At 35.0% G+C, this 21,525-nt stretch overlaps 1 long non-coding RNA gene across 1 annotated transcript; it reads right to left on the minus strand.

Moving 5' to 3' along the window:
* Positions 1 to 4,793: 4,793 nt before the first annotated feature.
* Positions 4,794 to 21,152, minus strand: LOC119526981. The gene is made up of 3 exons (XR_005215294.1): positions 20,822 to 21,152; positions 11,822 to 11,969; positions 4,794 to 4,873 (listed from the first exon to the last, which is right to left on the minus strand). It is a non-coding gene; the product is annotated as an uncharacterized LOC119526981 (long non-coding RNA).
* Between the last annotated feature and the right edge of the window lie 373 nt (positions 21,153 to 21,525).

Here is a 21,525-nt window from a genome sequence, read left to right on the forward strand (position 1 = left end):
GAAACAACCTAATCCAAATATCCCACAAGATTGGATTAAAAGATCATAGCTTTACCTTGGGGTACATAATGTATCAAAACCAGCACACCTTGAAAGACACAAACCCCCAAAAACCACTCAAGAAGAAATAAGATAGCCGAATACTTCTACATCTACAAAAGAATTGAGTTCATAGCTTCACTGGTGAATTCTAGTAAATGGTCAAGGAAAAAAATATCAATTCTACACAAACTCTCCCAGAGAAATAGAAGCGGTAGGAAGAATTTTCAACTCAGTTTATGAGGTTGGCTTTATGCTGATACTTATACCAGACATTATTCCTCATGAACATAGATGCAAAAACCTATAACAAAGAGTAGTTACTAATGTCTTTACTTCTTTCATCTGCTCTAACATCTACTTGTTTGCACAGTATTTTTATTTCAATTTTCATAACATCATCTAATACTTGTTTTCTATTCCTTCTGTTATTGCCTTATTTCAGATTCTTAATACCTATCATCTGGATTATTGCAATAACTTTTCTACTTGTCTCCATGCCTTTACTCCTTCCTTTGACTGCCCTCCACCAGAGTTTCCTTCTTAAAACCAACATCTCATCATGTCACTCTAGTGTTTAAATGTTTAAAGATTTTTGATAGTTTCACAGGTTTATTTAATGCAATTAATATCCCTTAGCCCAAATGTGAAATCATCAATTAGTATAGCCCACCTAATTTTTAGAAGTTCTATCCTGCTATAAACTCTGTTTGCTCCTCTTCTTGCTCCATGTTTCTACTTTTAATGCCTTTGCAATTCTCGTCTCACTACATGAAATCCAAGCTTATTAAAATCTTTCTTTTTCTTCCCCAATTTTAATCTCCCTATCTTTTATGCTCCCATAGTATTTGGTTCTAACACTTATCACATTCTACCCAGTATCATAGCTGAATAACATACTAGTGTTATGATAACACTTATTGTTTGTTATGCTTCTTTGGAACATACCAGATGATTACAGGTCTTATTGTTTTTCTAAGAAAGTTTCCTGGATTTCCTGTAAAACTTGAGAGTAGATTCTCTGTCTATTCAACATTTATATAATATTGTGCATACATATATGTTAGATTATTAATAAATACTTGTTGATGGAATCAGATAGATTTAGCAGTAGATTAGAATAAAGACTGAAGCATTTGCCCCTGTTTTTAGATGCAAGCCTCATTTGGAAATATCTGAACTTGTTTCTCTGGTTCTACTTAGCAGCATCTTTTCAACTGAAACTAAACCACACATGTCAAACATGTGGATTTTCTGCATCCCTGATTCTGCAATTTTCTTGTCCAATGAATAATAAAAGTAGTTTCACATTTGTGGTTAGTTCATGGCTTGCCTTACTTATATCCTTGTTCATCTTTGATCTTTCTCCCATCCCAACTCCAGCCTTGCCCTAAACATTGCTTATTTTAAGCAGGGGAAAAATTCCTTTGATGTATGTAATCGTATAACTAATTTTGAATAGTTAATAACATTTCTCATCTAATACATACACAACTTGGGAAATTACAGTTCCCATGCAGCCACAGAAATAATCATTTATTTTTCTATTTATGGTAAAACGTAGACAATACCAACACAAACATATACCCACTCGTGCATACAGAGGCAATTTATTTTAGCATCATTTTCTATGCTGCTTAAAAAAATTCTTACCTTCAGTTTGAGTAGCTGTAGCTTAAAATTTTATGTACAACACATTGTCTTTAATTCTTCCTGTGAGTCAGTATTTTTACATTAGAAATGTAAATGTTGAGTTAAAGTGTCACAAATCACAATCTGCTTCATAAAAATCACTAAAAGTGGCATCAACATTCATATCTTCTGTGTCTAATGCATCAAGACAGAAAATAAAATAAAAACCATAATTTTTCATTAAGTTCAAATGAGCAGCTTGTCTAGTAGATTTAATGGGCAGATTTGCATTTAACATTAATTCAAAAATCATTTATTGAACACCTACTATGTGCCGGCATTATAAAATAAACGGTAAGTGTTTTCTTAGCAAAAGATACCAACATTTTCAGGTTTAATTTTAAAGAGAACACTTTGCTGGGAAAGTGTAATCAATAATTTGTCTCTCAACTTCAGAGCAATTAAGTTGTCCCTGTTTTCAAATACCCAATTGGAGAATTTCCAGCTCTCCTACATCTCTATTGTATTATGAATAATATTTCCAGCTCACTAATTTTACTGCTAATCAAACACTAGAAGGATTCTTTATACTTTCAGATATGCTTTGAAAAAAAGTGTTCTCAACATATGCCCAAGGGAATTATAAGTTCATTAGTATACACATTTTCAAATCTTAGATTTTCATTATGTTACCTTAGAGATAAAAATACAATTTGACACTTATGTGACAGTAAAAAAGAATTAGAATTAGCATTTGATTATGAGTTTTAATTTTGAAATTAATCTACAGGCGTCTCTAATTTAAATATTTCAAATCAAAAACTGTCTTTAATATTGTATCCCAAACAATACTTAAAACCTAAATTACATTCCATTTAGAGTAACGTATTCAGAAAGCATGCAGTATTTCTTAATTTTAAAAGAATTTCTACATTTCAAAATATAGATTCTTATATAGACAAACCTAAAACTATATGCAAACTATGCATCTTGAAAATATTTACCACGCTTCTTCTTCAACTCATTCTTTATTCAGTTAAGGTTCGTGACTACATATTTCAATGGGGAATGGATTGCCTGAAATTCAGTGATATGGCATACCACTATAAATCACAGAAGCACATATCACATCAATTCTGGCCATGAGAATGCCTCACATTGTACTGCTTTTCACCAAAGCCTAAATTAGCTCTGAGACTAATCCAGGAAATTTACCTAATTAGTAAGCTCTCTAAAAAATTTTACCTAATTTAGCAAGTCTCCCACTGTTTCTACAAAGAATATCCAGGTTGTGTGCTAGAAGAAATCCTAACCCAGCATATCCACCTAGGAATATAAATTGGAACAGACTTTAGGGATCTGCTTTTCCAGCACTAACTCTTTAGCTGTAACTGGATAATCAGGGCAAGGCCTGTCCATTGAATAGTATTCGTGTGTAAACAAATCCTTTGGCTACAAAGCTGATAAAGGTAATAAATTCCAACAAGCTATTTGTCACTTAGTTCCTGTGACACTCTCTATACGTTGCAAATAATGACATAGAGTACTTTGATATAGGATACCCTAAGACAGATGTTGAACTGAACAGAGAATTGAAGAGCAATTTTTTTTCTTTTCATATTTTCATCCTGACTCAATTAATCCTTTAGCTGGATATTTTTTTCTTAAGCATATTTTTTTTTCATAAAAAGGAGATACATCAGCATTTATTTTACTGACATTTAAATATCTGAGAAGATGTTCTGCTGTTTAATGTCCAGCCAAAATATGAAAAGTAACATCCAAAATAAAAAACCAAAGGGAGAAAAGTGCATATGTACATACCATATATGCACAATGAAATGACCAAGGAAAATCATAAATAAAATTGTTACAGGATGTGAGAGTCCTTGCATGCCAAAAACTATACATCTATTTGTTTAGGATATCATGGAAGATCCAGGATAATCATTAAAATCACATGATCAAAGAATTTGGCTTTTTGGTCAAGAAGATGAGGTAATAAACTCCTTCTAATTTGATGTTATTATGATATTATATGAAAGTATTTGACTAAATTGCAAAAGAAAGGCTCTTGCTGCTATTTATTGCAATTATTTTGTGTTTCTGTTTTGAAGTGACTAAGGAAAAAAGAAACCTCATTTGAATGCTGGAGAAAGCTGCTGAAAATACTGGACATCAGTAAGATATTTCAGATTTTGTCAAATCTCCCCCCTTTCCACTTTGTCCTGAGAATTGCTACTAAATTCATAGTTCTAAAACATTGCCTAATGTTGTAATTTCCTTACTAAATTATGAGTGATTTCTTTAAAATTCTCTTTACCCATCTGTTGTGTATTTATTTCAAATAAACTACCAAATCTTGTTCGTCTCCTCGTCTACCCATCTAACATGGCAGTTTCCCCTCTGCCTCTGAACATGTAGGGCCTCATTTGGATGTCTATTCTGTTATTTTAGACCTGGCTCATTCCAACTCTTTCCTTCCTATCAATTCCTGATACCAAAGTGCCACGTCTCTTTCTTGAATTGCTCTGGCAGCTCCAAGTTTCTTCCTTGCCTGAATTACTGCAATAATTGGAAATTACACCTTGAAGGACTGCAATTGATGATACAGGGAATATCCAGTAAATTAATGCATTCCGAAAGTTAATTTATAAGTCACTTATTAAAAGTTGAAAATTCATTTGCTCACAGAAAATGCTAAATATGATAGTTAATATTTTATGCTATTTTTTGATAATCCAAATTTAGCTCAAGTGTATTATTGGTAAAAAATATAAAAATCTATAATTTCAATGTAAAGATGCATAGCATACTTCAGCTCTAAAACTGGAAATTAAACATGCATCAATCCTTCTTTGTATTTCCTAGTGCTGCATGTGTAGTAGTTGTTTTCTATAGTAGGTACTTATTCATTGCTTCAAAGCTAAACATCCCCAAACTCACTATTTAAAACAACTAATTTATTTCCTTACCTTTTTTCAGTCTGGACTCATCTGGGCGATTCTTCTGCTGCTCTTGCTGATGGTCACTGGTGTTGGTGAATTCAGCTGCCAAGTCCACTGTGGGCAGCAGGAAGGTGAAGAAGATTCAAGTTCTCTCTTTCTCTGTAGGTTCAAGGCCTTTCACTCTCCTTGGTGCCTCTCCACCTGGTCTCTCTAGCAGCCAAGCTGAACCTCTAACCTAGGGAGGCTCAGGACCTCTGTGAGTACAAGAATGGAAGTTGCCAGACATCTTAAGGCTTAGGCCCGGAACTGGCACGATATCACTTCTGCTGCATTCTTTGGTTAAGCACATCATTGGGTCATTCTAGATTCAAAAGGAGAGTATTGCACAAGGGATGAATACCAGGAGACTGATTCATTGGGGATCACCAATGGGACACAGGGTTTAATCACTACTTGTGGATTTGGCTGCTAGTAAATATAGAGCAATGTATTTTAATCTCTAATAGCTAGGGAAAAAATGACTTTAGCATTTTGGCAGCATGCACAATTCAAGTAAATGGAAATTAAATGCTTTGGTATGTACAGAGTGTAACTTGGTTATTCTTTCGACAAAGTTCTACTTCACCACAATTTAAGCTGCAATTCTTACCAGGGGAAGTTAAATTGAGAAGTTTTCACTCTTTTCCTTGTTTATTCCTGGTTTGTGAAGTAGACTAATGCTTTAGAACAATATCCCACATACTTTGATTAAACTTGGAAAGCACTGGTTTTTTTGCCTCTTTAAGGGAAATATTTGATTTGAAATTGGCTTTAATTTCATAATTCTGTATGACCTAAGAAACCAGTTCAGTAGTCTTACATAGAAAAAATAACTACTCAAGGCACCCCAAATAATGTTTTTTTCCAGGTTAGTTTTTAAAATACCACAATTATTTATATTTTTGACCACAATGCAAATTATGAATAACTTCAGAGAAAAGTGGCAACTTGAACACACCCTTTGAATTCTACTCTTCCCATGTGTCTTCATAGGAAAAAAAGAAAAGATCTGCCGATTAGCATCTTTTGATTGCAAAGACCAGAGACTCACTTAGGTAAACGAAATAATGGCAGGCGTGATAAAGATAAAAATATGAGTAAGGAAAACAAGAATCTCAAGGGACCCAGGGCTCTAGATATGGAGACTATGGTATATATAAGTCCTAGAGATGATTTAAGACTCAGCACAGCCTAGGAAGAAAATCTTATCACCTCTCAGCCCAAGAAAGCTGTTAGTTCCCCCACCATCTCCTTTCCATATTTGCTTTTGTCACTCAAATTTCCAACTCCATGCTTTACCTTTTCTATGCTTTGGTTTCTGCTTATTCATACCTCTGGCTATTTTCACCTGGGATGCTTATTGGCATTTGGGGTGGGACATTCCTTAATTGTGCAAGACTATTCCACATACTGCCCTGTTGATTATTTTAAAACCTCAGATATGAAATGCTTATAGCACACACTGGTCAGTTTGACAAACGAAAGTACCCCAAGACTTTTCCAAACTCCCCTAGAGGGCGATATCTCTCCTCTCCATATTCACAGAAGAAATACACAGGCAATATGACATTTGATGCCTCACATCCTGTTTACCTCCTCTCTGGCTAACAAACGGCTGTCACACTGTGTAAAAGGTAGGAGTTGTTCCACAAATACTAGTTGTAATTCATGTCATATTTATTTGATTGAATAAAAATAGTCTTAACATATAATTCAACAATTGTGCTTCTAGATATTTACCAAACTGATTTGAAAACTTATGCCCACACTGAAACCTATATGCAAATTATATGAAAATATACTCAAAATCATTAGTCACTGAGGAAAATCAAAACCATAATGAATGCCACTTCACCCACTAGGTAGCTATAATAAAAAAAGATGGAAAATAACAAGTGTTGGAGAGGATGTGGGGAAATTGGAACCCTCATATTGCTGGTAGGAATGTAAAATGCTGCACTTGCTTCTAAAAATAGTTTGGTAGTTCTTCAAATGGTTAAACATAGGTTACCACGCCTAGGTATATACCCAAGGGAATTGAAAACCGAAGCTCACATGAAAACTGAAACATGAATAGCAGCATTATTCCTAGTAGCCAAAAAGTAGAAACTACCCAAGTGTTTTGGTTTTCTAAAGCTGCCGGAATGCAAAGTACCAAAAATGGGTTGGCTTTTAACAATGGGAATCATTAAGTTACAAGTTACAATTCTAAGGCTGTGAAAATGTCTGAGTTAAGGCATCAACAAGAGGATACCTCCTCTGAGGAAAGGCTGCTGGCATCCAGGGTTCCTCTGTCACCTGGGAAGGCACATGGTGATGTCTGTTGGTCCGTCTCTCTCTCCCAGGTTCAGTTTCTGGTTTCAGTGGCTTTCTCACTCAGCTCCTGTGGGTCTTTTCTTCCTATCTCTGGGGCAAACTCTGGATTTTATCTCTTACCTTCTCTGAACTCTCTGAGTTTCATCTGTCTTTTATCCTTTCATAAAGGACTTCAGCAAGGGGATTAAGACCACTCTGAATGGACTGGGTCACATCTCCATGGAAACAACCTAATCAAAAGGTCTCACCCAACAATAGGTCTGCCCCCACAAGAATGGATTCAAATAGCATAGTCTTTTCTGGGATACATCATAGCTCCAAACCAGCACACCAAGTGTACATCAGTTGATGAATGGCTAAACAATGTGTGGTATATTCATATAATAACATTACTTAGACACAAAGAAGAATGAAGTATTGACTCAACTACAACATGGATGAATCTTGAAAGCATTATGCTATGTTAAAGAAGCCAGACACAAATGTTCCATATTGTATGATTCCATTTATATGAAATAACCAGATAAGCAAATCCATAGAGAAAGAGGGTAGATTAGTGGGTGCCAGAGGTTGTAAAAAGGAGGTGTGAGGAGCAACTGCTAATGGGTACAGGGTTTCATTTGAGAGTGCTGAAAATGTTTTGGAATTAGATAGTGGGGATGGCTGCACAACCACTGAATTATACACTTTAAAAGGGTGAATTTTATGTTATATCTGAATTATATCTCAATAAAATTGCTTTAAAAAAAGAGAAAGCTAAAACAAAGTCTGTACACAAATATAATAGCAGCTTTATTCATAATCTCCAGAAACAAAATGTAATCAAGATGGCTTTCATTAAGTGAATGGTTAAACAAAGTATGTTACATTTATACAATGGGATACTCTTCAGTATTAAAAAGGAATGAGCTTCAAGCCATACAAAGCATGGATGAATCTAAAATGTGTATTACTAAGGGAAAGAAAACAGTTTGAAAGGGTACATACTACATGATTCTATTTAAAGATTTTGGAAAAGGAAAAACTGTAGAATTAGTAAACAGAACAGTGGTTTCCTGTATTTCCAGAAGAGGGGAGGTATGAATAGATGAAGTAAGGGGATATATTAAGGTGATGAAACTATTCTGTGTGATACCATAATTGCAGATACATGGCATATGCATTTGTCAAAATCTATACAGCTTTACAGCACAAAGGGTAAACCCTGACAGTAAACCTTAATGTATATAAATTAGGACTATCATTTAGGAGGACAGAGATCCCAAGATGGAATGTAGACTGTGACAGAGGGTGTGACAAATGAATGAAATGCCCTCACTGAAGGAAGTAGGGGAAAACAGTGCTGACCTAAGCAACTTTGGAAATCATTGAAAAGTAAAGGCAAAGGGAACTGCTTGTAAGTACTGCAGTCTAGTTGATAAAGTTGCTTCCAACAGGGGTATGGGTAAACAATTCCGATACTGCTATACATGCATATGGGAACTGAACAAGTAAGTAAATGGATGGTAGCTGGTGGGAGCTAGGTGTCTCACTGTTGTAGTGGGAGGTTACAGAAGAGCAAGGGGAGAGGTTTAGAATGATCCATGTGGCAAGGGATTAGAGTTAGAGACATCAGTATGAACTCATGTTTAGCTTAATGCAGATACAGAGGATACATATAGAAATATTTACATACATTTATAGATGAGTGTATAAACAAGATTTAGTATACATACATATATTTTCTTGCTATGTTAGCTGAAAGTGCTAGAACTGATGACATCCCAGGAACAATGAGCACAGCTAGCACCCATGCCTTGGTTTCTAATACTGTTTTCCAATAAAATGAATCAGGGCTTCTTGGAGAAATGTTTGTTCCTAGAACTGGGGCCAGGGAATATACAAGATGAATTTGAAGCATCTTTGTAGTGCCAGGAAGTTAAGAAGTGCTTAAGCAAACACATATGTGTGCACACGTGTGCACACACACACACACAGTGATGGGGAATGTCAAAGGGACGTGGGCTAACAGAAAGAACTGCCAGTGTCCAATGCTAGAAAAATATAAGCAACAAAATGCATAAAATAGTATTGGATTATAAACTGAAGTATAAAATATATATCCATAAGTCTATACTGATATAAATAAATGATTGCATAAATAAATAAATGGAGGAGAATAAGCAACTCCTATGCAGAAGAATTCCAAATAACTTTTGTTGATTTTTGCCCTCAATGAGGTGGAGCAAAATTCCTCACCCATCAAGTGTTGGCTTCCCTTAGTAACTTCCTTCCAAAAAGTATGGTCAAAGAGAGAAGAAAAGACTAATTTCATGTGGGAGAAACCTGACAAACACTATCTCAGCCAGATGATCAAAGTTAATATAAACAGTGATAAGAAATGTTGATAGAATGCACTCTTGATATGATGCAATGAGAATGGCATTTTACCTCTGTGATTGTCCTCCTCAAAATCCATAATCCACTCTAATCATGAGAACAATATCAGACAAATCTTCACTGAGGGACATTCTACAAGATACCTGACCAGTACACCTCAACACTTCAAGATCATCAAAAACAAGAAAAATCTGAAAAACTATCATAGCCAAGAGGAGTTTAAGAGCATGATGAATAAATGTAATAAGACGTAATAAATGGTATTTTAGATGGGATCCCGGAACAGTAAAAATCACTGGTAAAAGCTGAGGAAATGTGAATAATGTATGGACTTTAATTAATAATAATGGATCCATATTGATTCATTAAATTGGCAAATGCACCATGATAATGTAAGAAGTTATTATTAGGGGAAATTGGAAGTGGGATATATATGGGAACTCTCTGTACTATCTTTTCAACTTTTCTGTAAATCTATTCTAAAATAAAAAGTTTATTTAAAAATATAGAAAGACCATGTAAGGACCATGGCTTTGACCTTCCATGGCTTACTCAGTCATATTTTGCCAAGATTCTTTCCCAGATAGCATGGTAGTACCTTTGACAGCTGGAACTCCAATGGAAGGTCAGCCTCCTCTTTGCCTGGCTCAGCTGTGGGGAACACTTGCCAAGATCTTGGAAACATGGCATTTAGTGCTCAGTCCTTTCAGGGATTTTCCTTCCAAGCACCTACAGCCTCAGAGGGCCTCTACTTTATGGGAACTGCACTCTCTTTCCTCCTTTCCATTCTTTTCCATTCAGAATTGAGAGCCAAATAACACTTCTGTCCCATTTCCAAAAACAGAGTCTTCACTATCCCTGTCCATTTTTTCTCATAGTGTGGATTCATATCTCAATAGTATGGGCTTCTTGGTCCAAAAGAAACACAACAGAATGACACAATAATCTATATATCTATCCTTGTTTGGTGGGCAGGAGAATTGGAAAATGGCTAAAACCTTGGAAACACAATGACAGGGCTTCCTTCCCAGGAATCAGATGGAGGCAGACAGGTAATTGTGTTCACAGCTAGTAGGTCACCTTTCCCCGGTGATAGACAAAATGCTTCTTATAAAGCCACAAAACAACCAATAAACAACTAAACAAACAACGATCCCCTCTCTCATCACCATCACATCTAAAAATCCATAGTAAAATTTCATACCTGGAACAGCTGAATCTCAAAGCAAAATTCCAAGGTTGAGAATATGATTGGGCCACATATTACTAGAGGATAATTTTGTCTCCAGAATTCCAAATAAACACAAGACAGTCAGATATTACTAGAGGAAATATTTTCATGGACAGAACATGACCACCTTACATGCAGGAAACCAGCCACAAGTTCTTGGTCAACAAGTATTCTAGGTTTGGTAATTTCACCCAGAAAGGACTTATTAGTTTGGTGGTAAGCATAATTTCTTCCAATGCAAAATAAATAAATAAATATAGAAAAATAATATTGTGATAAATTGATGAGTATTTTCTCCTCATTTCTTTCACCTTTCATCTATTCAGTTAGTGGCATTATGGGTTCATATGAGTGCTGTTACAGCAGAACATGAGTCAAAAAGGGTCAAATTATAACTTTTTCATTCCAAAGCTGATGTCCAGGAACAAAGTTATGCTATATCCCAATACAGGATAATAAGTGATCAGTCATTTTCTTTACTCCCTATCCTTTCTATCAAGGATGAAAAATTAATTACCTGTGTATCTCTGAGAAATTAACTTGTGCCCTGACCTTTGACAGCCTGAGTACTTTAGTGACTGTGTGGATAAGAGGTTATTATCAACCAACATGGGATATGTAGCATGAGAAAGACATAAACCTTTATGATATTAAGTCACTGAAATTTCTGAGGTAATTTTTTATTGCAACATAATCTGGTCTATACTTACTAATATATTATGAAACATCCAAAATTTAGAACAGTATGAATCTACTAAAAATCATGTTGCATGTTAAGTTAAAAAAAAATCAGAATACAGATCAAGTTATTCCAATTGTATAAAACAATTGTGTATATTGGCACAGATGAAAACACTGGCAGTGGAATTACATGTATTATATACTTTATCTCTTACTTTTTGTGTTTTATATTTTTCTGGTCACATATTCAGTAAACAATAAAATGTGAATAGAAAATGAGCACATATCCCTCAATGTCTCACTATCAGAAAATCAGACTGTGCACTGTATAGTCTCAGGTATTGTTATAGGAGGTAGGGTAAAATTTTTCTTCAGATTAAAACTAAGATTTGCAGGGGCATAAACCTCCAAATTTCTATGACTTGACCCTAAAATAGTATTAAAAAGTCAATTCAAAGCTACAAGTATTTATTGATCACCTATTTAGTGTCCAGTATGTTGTGCTTTTGTCAAAGAAAAAATATATATAAAAATTAATTACATTCCAAAATCTTACCTGGTGACAGAAACTTAAGCAAGAAATGGCAGCTCTCCTTCATTCCACTGTATGCATAATATCGAGTACTGAGGTGAATGCACTGGCATTTTTTCTTACAGCAAACTTAATATACTGTGGCAGAATATCAGACTAGATCTTCAGGTGCCTAAATAGAATGGTCAAATCATAGAATATTAATATTTGGAAAGATCTCATGTAACACACACAAACATGTAAGCTATGGAGCTGGAAATACCTGGGTTCAGCCTGAAACTTTGATATTTCTGGCAGTATGTCTCAGGTCAAGGGACATGTACATCTGAAGGCCCAATTTGTTTAACTGTAAAACAGTATAATATTTCCCAGGATTGTTTTAAGCATCAAATGAGATAATACACATAGTGTATTTATTTCACTGCCTGCCATAAGTAATCTCTCAAAAAAAAATAGTAGTTATTTTTACTACTCAGTCTTACCATGTAATTTTACTCAAGGGAAAAATACACCAAAGTTCAAGGTTTAGGGAACTGCCCAAAGTCATAAGCCTAAACTAACCCGAAGTGTACTTGAAAAATAGTTTTAAATGTACAATGTACATCAGCAAACATCTGAAGCTAATGTATATGATAAATGGGCTATGAAAGGTCCATCATTATCTTACTTTCCAATCAGGGTTACTAGGAATGCAGCCACACCTTTTGATTTCACCTTAGACCTGGCAATGGGTTTGAGGGTTCCTTGCATTCACATTCTCTTCCATGCAGTTCATGATATCAAGTGGATGGGGGTATACTGGGTTACAAGATTTTATTGTACTCTTTATGGCTTAAGGTAAATAGTACAGCAAGTTAGGGTAGGCAATGGTGAAAGATGGGTACCAAAGCTATGGGTTGTTGGAAGGTGGTGTTCCTGGGGTGAAGAGCTAGGTGAGATTCTGGAATGGGAAACAGGATGTTCCTTAATGGGATGTAGCTTAATTAACTTGGGAAGGGGAAAATGAAGAGGGAGAATGGGGACAAGAGAAGTTTAAGAAGAGGTAGAGGGGCTGATATCCATTCTTGCATATAGAATAGTTTCTACTCCCTATTATTCTTTCCAGCACTACTGACCTTATCATTTACTTCACTTGTGTAAGATCAGCCCTATTGTTTTTGGTCCAGGGTATTATATCTATAATCAGGTAACATTGTGCTAAGCAAGGGTAGGAATGAGAAAAATCTACTGGTAGCCAGAATTAATGGAAGGAGTTTCATGGAGAGGCGTAAGTTAAATAAGTTGAATAATTAGAAGGCCAAGATTAGGGATAGAGAAAAAATGTATACATTCCAGATAAGGGGAACAGCAGGAGAAAATGAATACTAAGACAAAATGAAACTGGCTTGTGCTTGGTACAATGAAGGTAAAGCCCTAACTTTGTCCTTATTAGGTCTTCTGTTCTCTAGGATAGTCAACACCAAGGCAATTAAGAATAACAGGAATAGCTATTTTAAGACAAATGGACCTTACCACAAATAAATGAGCTTGAGAGCACTGACACAGTTCACATATGCTACAGACAACCATTTTCAGCCAGTAAAGCTACCCAACTGCACCAGACTCAAACTGATGACCTTGAGGTGAAAGGTTCTATTATCACATTTCTGATCACCAAGGCTCTCCAGGTATCTTTCCTTAATATTGTACAAGTTGTTTATTTTTATGGCTATAAAGTCATACTCAGATTTGCAATGATATTTACTACTATATTGCAGAGTATTTTAACCGATGTTAGCTCAAATCAATTTTGGAGAAACTTTCCAGCCAAGGGAATTGCAAGCGAGCTGGGTGACATTGGAGGTCAAATACTCCAGGGTATGGGTCTCAAATCACTTAATTCTTCACAGCAAATTAGAAATGGAACTCCAGCTGGTGCTAAAGAATAAGCAGACTTGCTATATAAGGACAAGCTGCTGCTTGGATTTGAGTCTTTATATTCCTAAAATAAAAATATGTGACTCACCCCCCCCATCTCATTCTTTCAGAGTAAAAGCTTTCTTAACAACAGCAAAAATCTGGCCACCTGATTTCAATATATAAATCTTGCCAAGGCATAAAAATAAAATATGATTTAAACAGCAACCTGTAATCTCCTGTTGACGACCAGCTGTGCCTCCTATTAGTATTAATGGAAGTTACACAGGCATAATAAGAAGGAGGGAAAAAATGCCACCTTATGCTTTTTGCACGCCTTAACATTTTTACAGCAAGTCTGATTACAAGGGTTTACTTGAGCGGCAATTAAACACTGATTGATTACTAAGTACAATTTGTATTCTAGGCAACATGCAAATGGCAATGAAATTCTCAGATAGGGAATGGAATAAATTTTTCTCACATCAGAGAGAGAATAACATTTTTCAAATAGAAAGTGTTTTCTTTTATGTAGAAAGGAGTTCAGTATAAGTTTTTTGATTATATATTTTTACCCAAAGACAATAAGCCGTGATTCAGTTTTAGAAAGAATAAATGGGGTGATTTTTGCAAATTGTACTTTCTACTTCACCTTTAGACTATAGCTCTCTTTCCATGATAAACTATATGGATGGAAAACATGATATTCAATCAAAAATATACTGACTTTTGCTATAGTCACAACTGTAAACAATATTTTTTCATCAGATTTCAGAATTGCGGAAATAGAGTCCACTTTTAAATTGAAGGTAAAGTGAAAGGCTGATTGATTAAATGTCCATCATGTGCCAGACACTATTCTAGGTGCAGATAATATAGCAGAGGATAAGAAAGAAAACAGTCCTTTACTCACAGTATTTGTAATATAGAAGGAGCGGCAGACAATAAACAAGTGTACAAATGCAGCTATAATATCAGTGTATGTGCAGTGAAGTAAAATGGTCAGGTGAAAGAGATGGGTATTGATGCTGGTGTGTGCTTATGTATGTGTGCGTGTGTATTTATGTGTTTGGGGTAATTGATGGAAAATCTGTGATAAAGCTCATCATATAGGCATGGATTTGACTATATGCATAATATATGTATTCACATATATATAATACATATACACGTTGGTTTCATTGTAGCACAGAAAAACCATGACATAGATATTATCACTCCCCCAACTCAGAAATTACATTATAGATCATAGACATAGAGGAGGAGGGGTGGATATCATGTAGGGGAACATAAGGCTTCTGTTTCTCTATTTCAAAGCATATAGTAAAACAGAAGGAGTATTGAGTGAAGGAGTTCTGGGCAAGAATCCAGGATCTGCCACCCATTATTTTTGTGAAGATATAGAATCAACCTTACTAAGCCTCAGTTTTGCTCTCTCTGTGATAATTAAATAAGAAATGTAAAGAGTCTAATGACCTGCTTAGCAAAATAGAAACTCAAAAAGTCAGCATCTTTCTCCATGAGGAAAACTAAAAATACACTTTATAAATTACACTGCACTTAAAATAAACAAACAAAATTCACAATTTTCAAATGTTGTTTTAATAATTCCTCCAAAAGGCAGAAATTAGGTTTCAGAAACTTTAATAACATGTGCAAGTGTCAGTTTCTCTGCCTTTGCATTCAGACTATTGTGAAGATTAAATCAGAAATTATGTGTAATGTCCTGGGCATATAGTAGATGATCAATACCGGCAGCTATTTTTATTAGCTCTAAGTAAAATTAATGATTAAGCATGCATGGTTCAACAGAGGATGCAGCCCAACAATCGATGGTAGTTAAGGCTAGTACAGATGGGAAGGTGGCTCTGTCCATATTCTCTAGTCATTCATTATCCAGCAATAACAAGTGTGGGCCAGGAAAAATCTTTCCCTAGAACAATAGTGGATGCCAAGATCCTAACCGCTCAATACAGTCTCTCAGAAAGAAACATTTGGTGGCCTTTAAATAGAAACTATGATGCCAAAAGAATGCTTTTGATTTCATATTTTTAATCTCCAAATTGCAAATTGTTATGCCGAAAAATGTTTCTTGACTGAAAGATGCAGTATATTCTTTAGAAGGCCAAAGTCAATCCTGAAATATGTTACTGTTGTTATAACCTAAAGGTGGTTCTGTGGGAACAAAAAAATAATAAAGCTCTCAAAATAAACGAATTTTCTTTGAGTGTATGATACAAATGGTTGGAATAAATTGTGGGACTCAATAAAAAGCAGTTCAATCTACTTAGTTTTAAAATCCATTTGGACCTTCATTAGAGATCATACTGTGAAATGTACTTGTTCTACTTGGAAGCGTCATACTACTCAGCATCCCCCAAACTCCCCCTACTCCACCACAAAAGGAGAGAGAGAGAGAAAGGCGGGGGTGGGGGTAGGGAATTAGGGGGAGGGGAGAGAAAGAAGGAGGCGGGGAGGGAGGGAGAGAAGAAGGTAAAAACTAGAAGCACTTTCAATTGAAGCATAAAACAAGATGGTTCAATATACAAGTTGGGTGATGACTCATTTTGAGCAACAGATAGAGTAAGTATTCTGAGTGGTAGAGCTTTTCAGCGTTTATAGCTTTTCAGTATTTGGTTGTCTTGCAATTTAAATCCTAAATTTGAAATTTTTAATTTTAGGGGGATTTCCTGTCCAAAAGACAATTCAATAAATATCGTGGTATTCAATTATTGAACAGTCTTTTAAGAGATTACATTTAAAAATGAAATAACATGAAGTTAAATGTTTTTGTATATTCAGTAAAACAATACTTTTTCAGGAATATTAAACACATTGAGGCACTGTAGTGTAATTCCAAATTCAACTCTCCACCCCAAAGATGGTGAGGAAATAAAATTTCCTGTTTGTTTCCTAGTCTCAAAAATTAAACAAATTACAATTTTATACATATTTTGAAAGAGATTGATTTAACAGTATGCATTTTGCTTAACATGACTTGTAAACTTGTAACTATGTTGTAGTCCTGATGGTATTAATATTGCTTTGATAAGTTATAGAAGGATTTGAAATTTCTGAAGGGAAAGCTACTAGAGAAACCAACAAAACCTCTACCTATTAAAACAAAATTAACTGCAATGAAGCTAATTTTTTTCTTCATTGAACAAAATGTAAGATTCCATGGCTGGAGAGAATGAAAGACAAAAACATTGAATACCGAATAAGCTTTTCACCAAACACAATTCTACAAACATCTTTGTGTGTGTGTGTGTGTGTGCGTTTCAATGTTTGCTGAAGAAGTGAATGCTAAAAACTTTTGTGCACAGACATATAAGAAGAAAATCAGATGAATAAGCATGCATTAACTGCAATAACATCCATTACAAATATGACTGAATTTGTCTTTTTATTCTCAATATGCATTTATAGCAATATATACAACTGCATTAATATATGTATGTATATAGCAATATATGTAACCATATTAATATATGTATGTATCTATATAGACATGTATATATGCATATATGCACACATATACATTGGCACAAATGTGTAATATATCAACTCCTCTAAAAGAATACTAATATACACCAGGAATGGTTATTCTGCCTCAGACACCAACTACCAAATAATCTTTTCTTTGCACTCTGCAAATCAGATGCAAATATTTAAAAAATAATTTGATAACATACCAAATAGATAAAGAAGAGACTGATCAGAATACTTGGAAAAAAACAAAACAAATGAAACTCCTTGAATGAGTTCAAGGTAGGAAATAAGGAAATGGAAAATATTTCCAAATGTATTTGAAAACACTATAGGTACTTTGCATGGATGTTGGCAATTATTAAAATTGTCAAGTAAGTTGCAAAGACAAGAATGAAAACAGGAAACATGATACAGAGGAAGTGTCTCTGACTGGCACACATGATAGATTTCTATTTTTAACATCACAAGATGCACTGGGATAGGTGCTATTGGGAAATGACAAAGACGTTGATTTTTAATCCATTTGTTCATTCGTTCAACATATTTTTAGAGCACTCTGTTGCAGACACTATGTAAGCTGAGGGATTCAGAGGTAGATAGGACCTTTTCTTTTTCCCTTGAACAATTATCTGGTTGACAGGACAAAAACATAAATGCACAATCTTGAATATTAAATGCTAATACAGAGGTATAAAAGTGATGAGAGAAAATAACCTATTAGTTGTTTCATGCATTCATTCAAAGTTTTTACTGAATGTTTACAAAGCACCAGTGATACAGCAGTGAACAAACAAGGAAAATGACCTGCCCCGTTGGAACTTACATTGTAGTGTGGAGGAGGCAGACAGTGCACGAACACACAATTAAAACAAATAGAATGTCAACTTGTATTAAGTGTTATGAGAAAAATAAAGCAGGGAAGGAGGGATAGTGAACGTGAGACATGGGAGCTGAAATTTAAAATATGGTGGCCAGGGAAGATCTTACAGATAAGGTGACAGAAGCTGATGAAGACCTAGCCAACACAATATCTGGTGGAATATTATTTCAAGTACAGGGAACAGTAAGTGAAAATGCCTGCATGGATAGCACTGATGTGAACAAAAACAACAGAATTAGGTGAAAAGAAGAAACAAGCAGCTAGGTCACATATATGCCTTATAGGTCACTGTTAGAACTTTTTTCTAGTCTGAGGGAAATGGGACACCATGACAAGTTTGGAGTAAAGGATTGACATGATTATTGTTTTATAAATTAAAATAATCAGAGCATTCAAACACTTATTTTGTAAAGTGGACCTTATTCAAACATTCAGATTGTTTTATCTAGTTTAAATAAAGTTTGCCAATTTCTATAATTTAAAAAATTTGCACCCAGGACTATAATGGTAGTAATATTTTTTTACATAGAATGAAGTGTAGAACATTATAGACAATTTTTGTTTTCAGCTTTTAGTATAAAATACTTCATATAAAAATTACTGAGTGCCTAATCTGTACCAAACACTCGAGTAGGAGTAATGAGGATCTTACATGCATGCATACATACAAATTTATTCAAGGTATATGTGTTTGTGTACTTGCTCATGATGAAATGGGAATTTTAAAATAAATTTTACTTTCTCCTATAATTAACTAATATGTGTTTGTTACTTGTCTGTGTGCATTTAGAACCTATGATCCATATGTCCTTTGATATATTGCCAATATCTCTCTCTGTCATTAATATTCTTTTTCAACCTCATTTATAATGAATACATAAAATCTAATTGTATGGATTCACCACAGTTATTATTAATCAATCACTTGTTGTGGGACATTTATATTGTTGTGTCTTTATTTTTGCTATTGTAAACAATTTTGTGATGAATTGTATTTTTAGGTAAATTTTACATACAAACAATTGTCTTCTTAAATAAAATATCAGAAGTGAAGTTGCCATTGAAAGAGAATGCACATTTCTAATGTTTGACTATATTTTGCTAAACTGCCCTATCCATACTTGGTACCAAGTTTTGCTCATTATAGAACTTTAGGAACCTTTAATTTTCTGACACCTTCATGATTCCTTAAAATACTTTGCCAATCTGATAGGTGCAAAATCCTATCACATTGGCATTTAATTGGCATTTCTGTGACTACTACTTGGGTTGACATAGTTTTCATATTTTATCAACCACTTACATTTATTGTTTTTATGAATTGGCCATTAATGCCCTTCATCTATTTGTGAATGTGTATAAATTTTTCCCCTTAAGCTTTCTACATTCTCTGTCATGTTCAGAGAGAGTAATAATAAATATTTATCTGCAGTGAAGTTTTAAGAGAAGTAAATGACGGTTATTTATAAATATTTATACACCTACTCTGTACTAGGTACTGTGTTAGGCCTGCATGATAAAAAGATAAATAAGACCCACTCAAAACTACCCCTCACAGTCTAGTCTATAGAGGTGGTGATCATGAAAACAAACTGCAGAAAAAGAACAGCATGTCATTTATTATGCATATGATTCAAAATGGATTATTATAGTTTCATGTTGGAAAACAGAAAGATAGCCATTGATTTAGACAGAAACCCTTCTGCAGTGTAGGTTTTTCTTTCTGGTCTCTGAAAATATTTCACTGAAAACATGAAAATCTGCTTTTTTATTGTTACAAAATGCTAAGTAACAATAGCAGTTATATATGGTAGGAAATTCACTATTTTCATTTTTGGCGAAAATGATTTGTACCACCCAGGCTAGCATGTAGAGGAAACAACTGAGCCCATCCCCAGTAATCACTTACTTTGGTTGATTTTCACACACAAGTTTAAGTATATGAATATGCAATTACACATACACTACAATCAGAGTGATAATTCAAAACACATATTTGATCATGTCAAATTCCTCTGCTCTAAAAAACTTCTAAAGCTTCTCATTTCTTATAGATAAAATGCCAAATCTTAAACAAAGACTAAAACACTGCATGACATTATTATGTTGGCAGCCTCACTCTGGGTCACTCTATCCTGAGGTGCCTGAGTTAGGGACCTCCTTTCCATTAAATCAGTATATCTCTAGCCTTGGGTCTTTGAATAGGTTATTCCCTAGTCTGGAATGCTCTTGAGCTTGCCTTTTGCCTTCTTAACTCTTAACATCTTTCAAATCTCAGCAGCAAGTCCATTTTGCCAAGGAATCATTCGCTGGTTTCTCAGGGCCCTCTGCGAAAGAAAGTCCTCTATTTTTCCTTGATATTGTAATTTGCAGTAACTGTTGTATTTTTTGTGATTACTCTGCAAGCTGCTTGAGCATAGCATCACTTCTATTTTGTTCACCATGGTATCTATAGTGTTTTTCATGTACCTAGGCAGACAGTGGCCACACAATTATTTGTGATGTTAATGAATGGGTTAACAAACAAATGTAGGTATATATCATAATATTGAAAATATTATGAGATTTTATTACATGACTCAATTTTCATGTCCAGATATGAGAAATATTAAATAGGCACATTCTATATGCAGAATATTCTATCAATTAAATAACATACAGTGGTGATAATGCAGTTTAGGTTCCCTGGGAAGCAGACTTTGAGACAGAAATTTGTAAACAGAAAATTTATTGGGAAGTGTTGTGTGGATCAATACCTGTGTGGGGTGGGGAATGAAGCAGGATTGTCAGAGGGAGAAGTTGAACTCCATTGCAGTCCCAGCAGATGTCTCAGATGATCTCTCGAGGGACTTCTGGAGTTCAGATGTCCCTTCAAAGATGTTTTGAACTGAGGCAAGGTCCAGACTTTTAAACTGCCATATCAACCAGTCATTGCTCCTCCTGGGAAAGGCCATGAACTTTGGGTGAGAGTACTCTCATTAGCCAGGGTCAGTTTCCAGAGAGAGACACAGAGAGGGATAAAGAGAGAGAGAGAGTCAGCAGAGAGCTGTCAGCCTCCAACAAATCCAGCAGCTGGGGGAATGAGTATCTAGTCTTGAAGGGGTTGGGGGATGGGGTGGGGATCTGGGAAGTACGTCACAGCTGTCAGTACAGGTGACCAAAAGGAACAATGACTAATTTCCAGCAAGGTTCCAACTCAATCCCATGTATAAATGCACCTGAAATTATGAAACAGTAAATCCCAGCAAGAAAACAAAGTGATAGCTTTAAATGTCAGTAGTTGGAATTATGGTGACTTTTGGAGGTGAGAGAGAAGAAACAAGCTAGAGGAAGAGGAGTAATGAGAGAAATTCTTTCAGAGGATATTTTTCCCCACTTTAAATCAGAGTGGTCTATAAACCTTCATTTAAATGTCATTTTACCCAAAATCTTTCATATACCAATGGTGTTTTTCCAGAGA

This window comes from Choloepus didactylus, chromosome 2, assembly GCF_015220235.1.
Source record: "Choloepus didactylus isolate mChoDid1 chromosome 2, mChoDid1.pri, whole genome shotgun sequence".
In the NCBI taxonomy this organism is placed as follows: domain Eukaryota; kingdom Metazoa; phylum Chordata; class Mammalia; order Pilosa; family Megalonychidae; genus Choloepus; species Choloepus didactylus.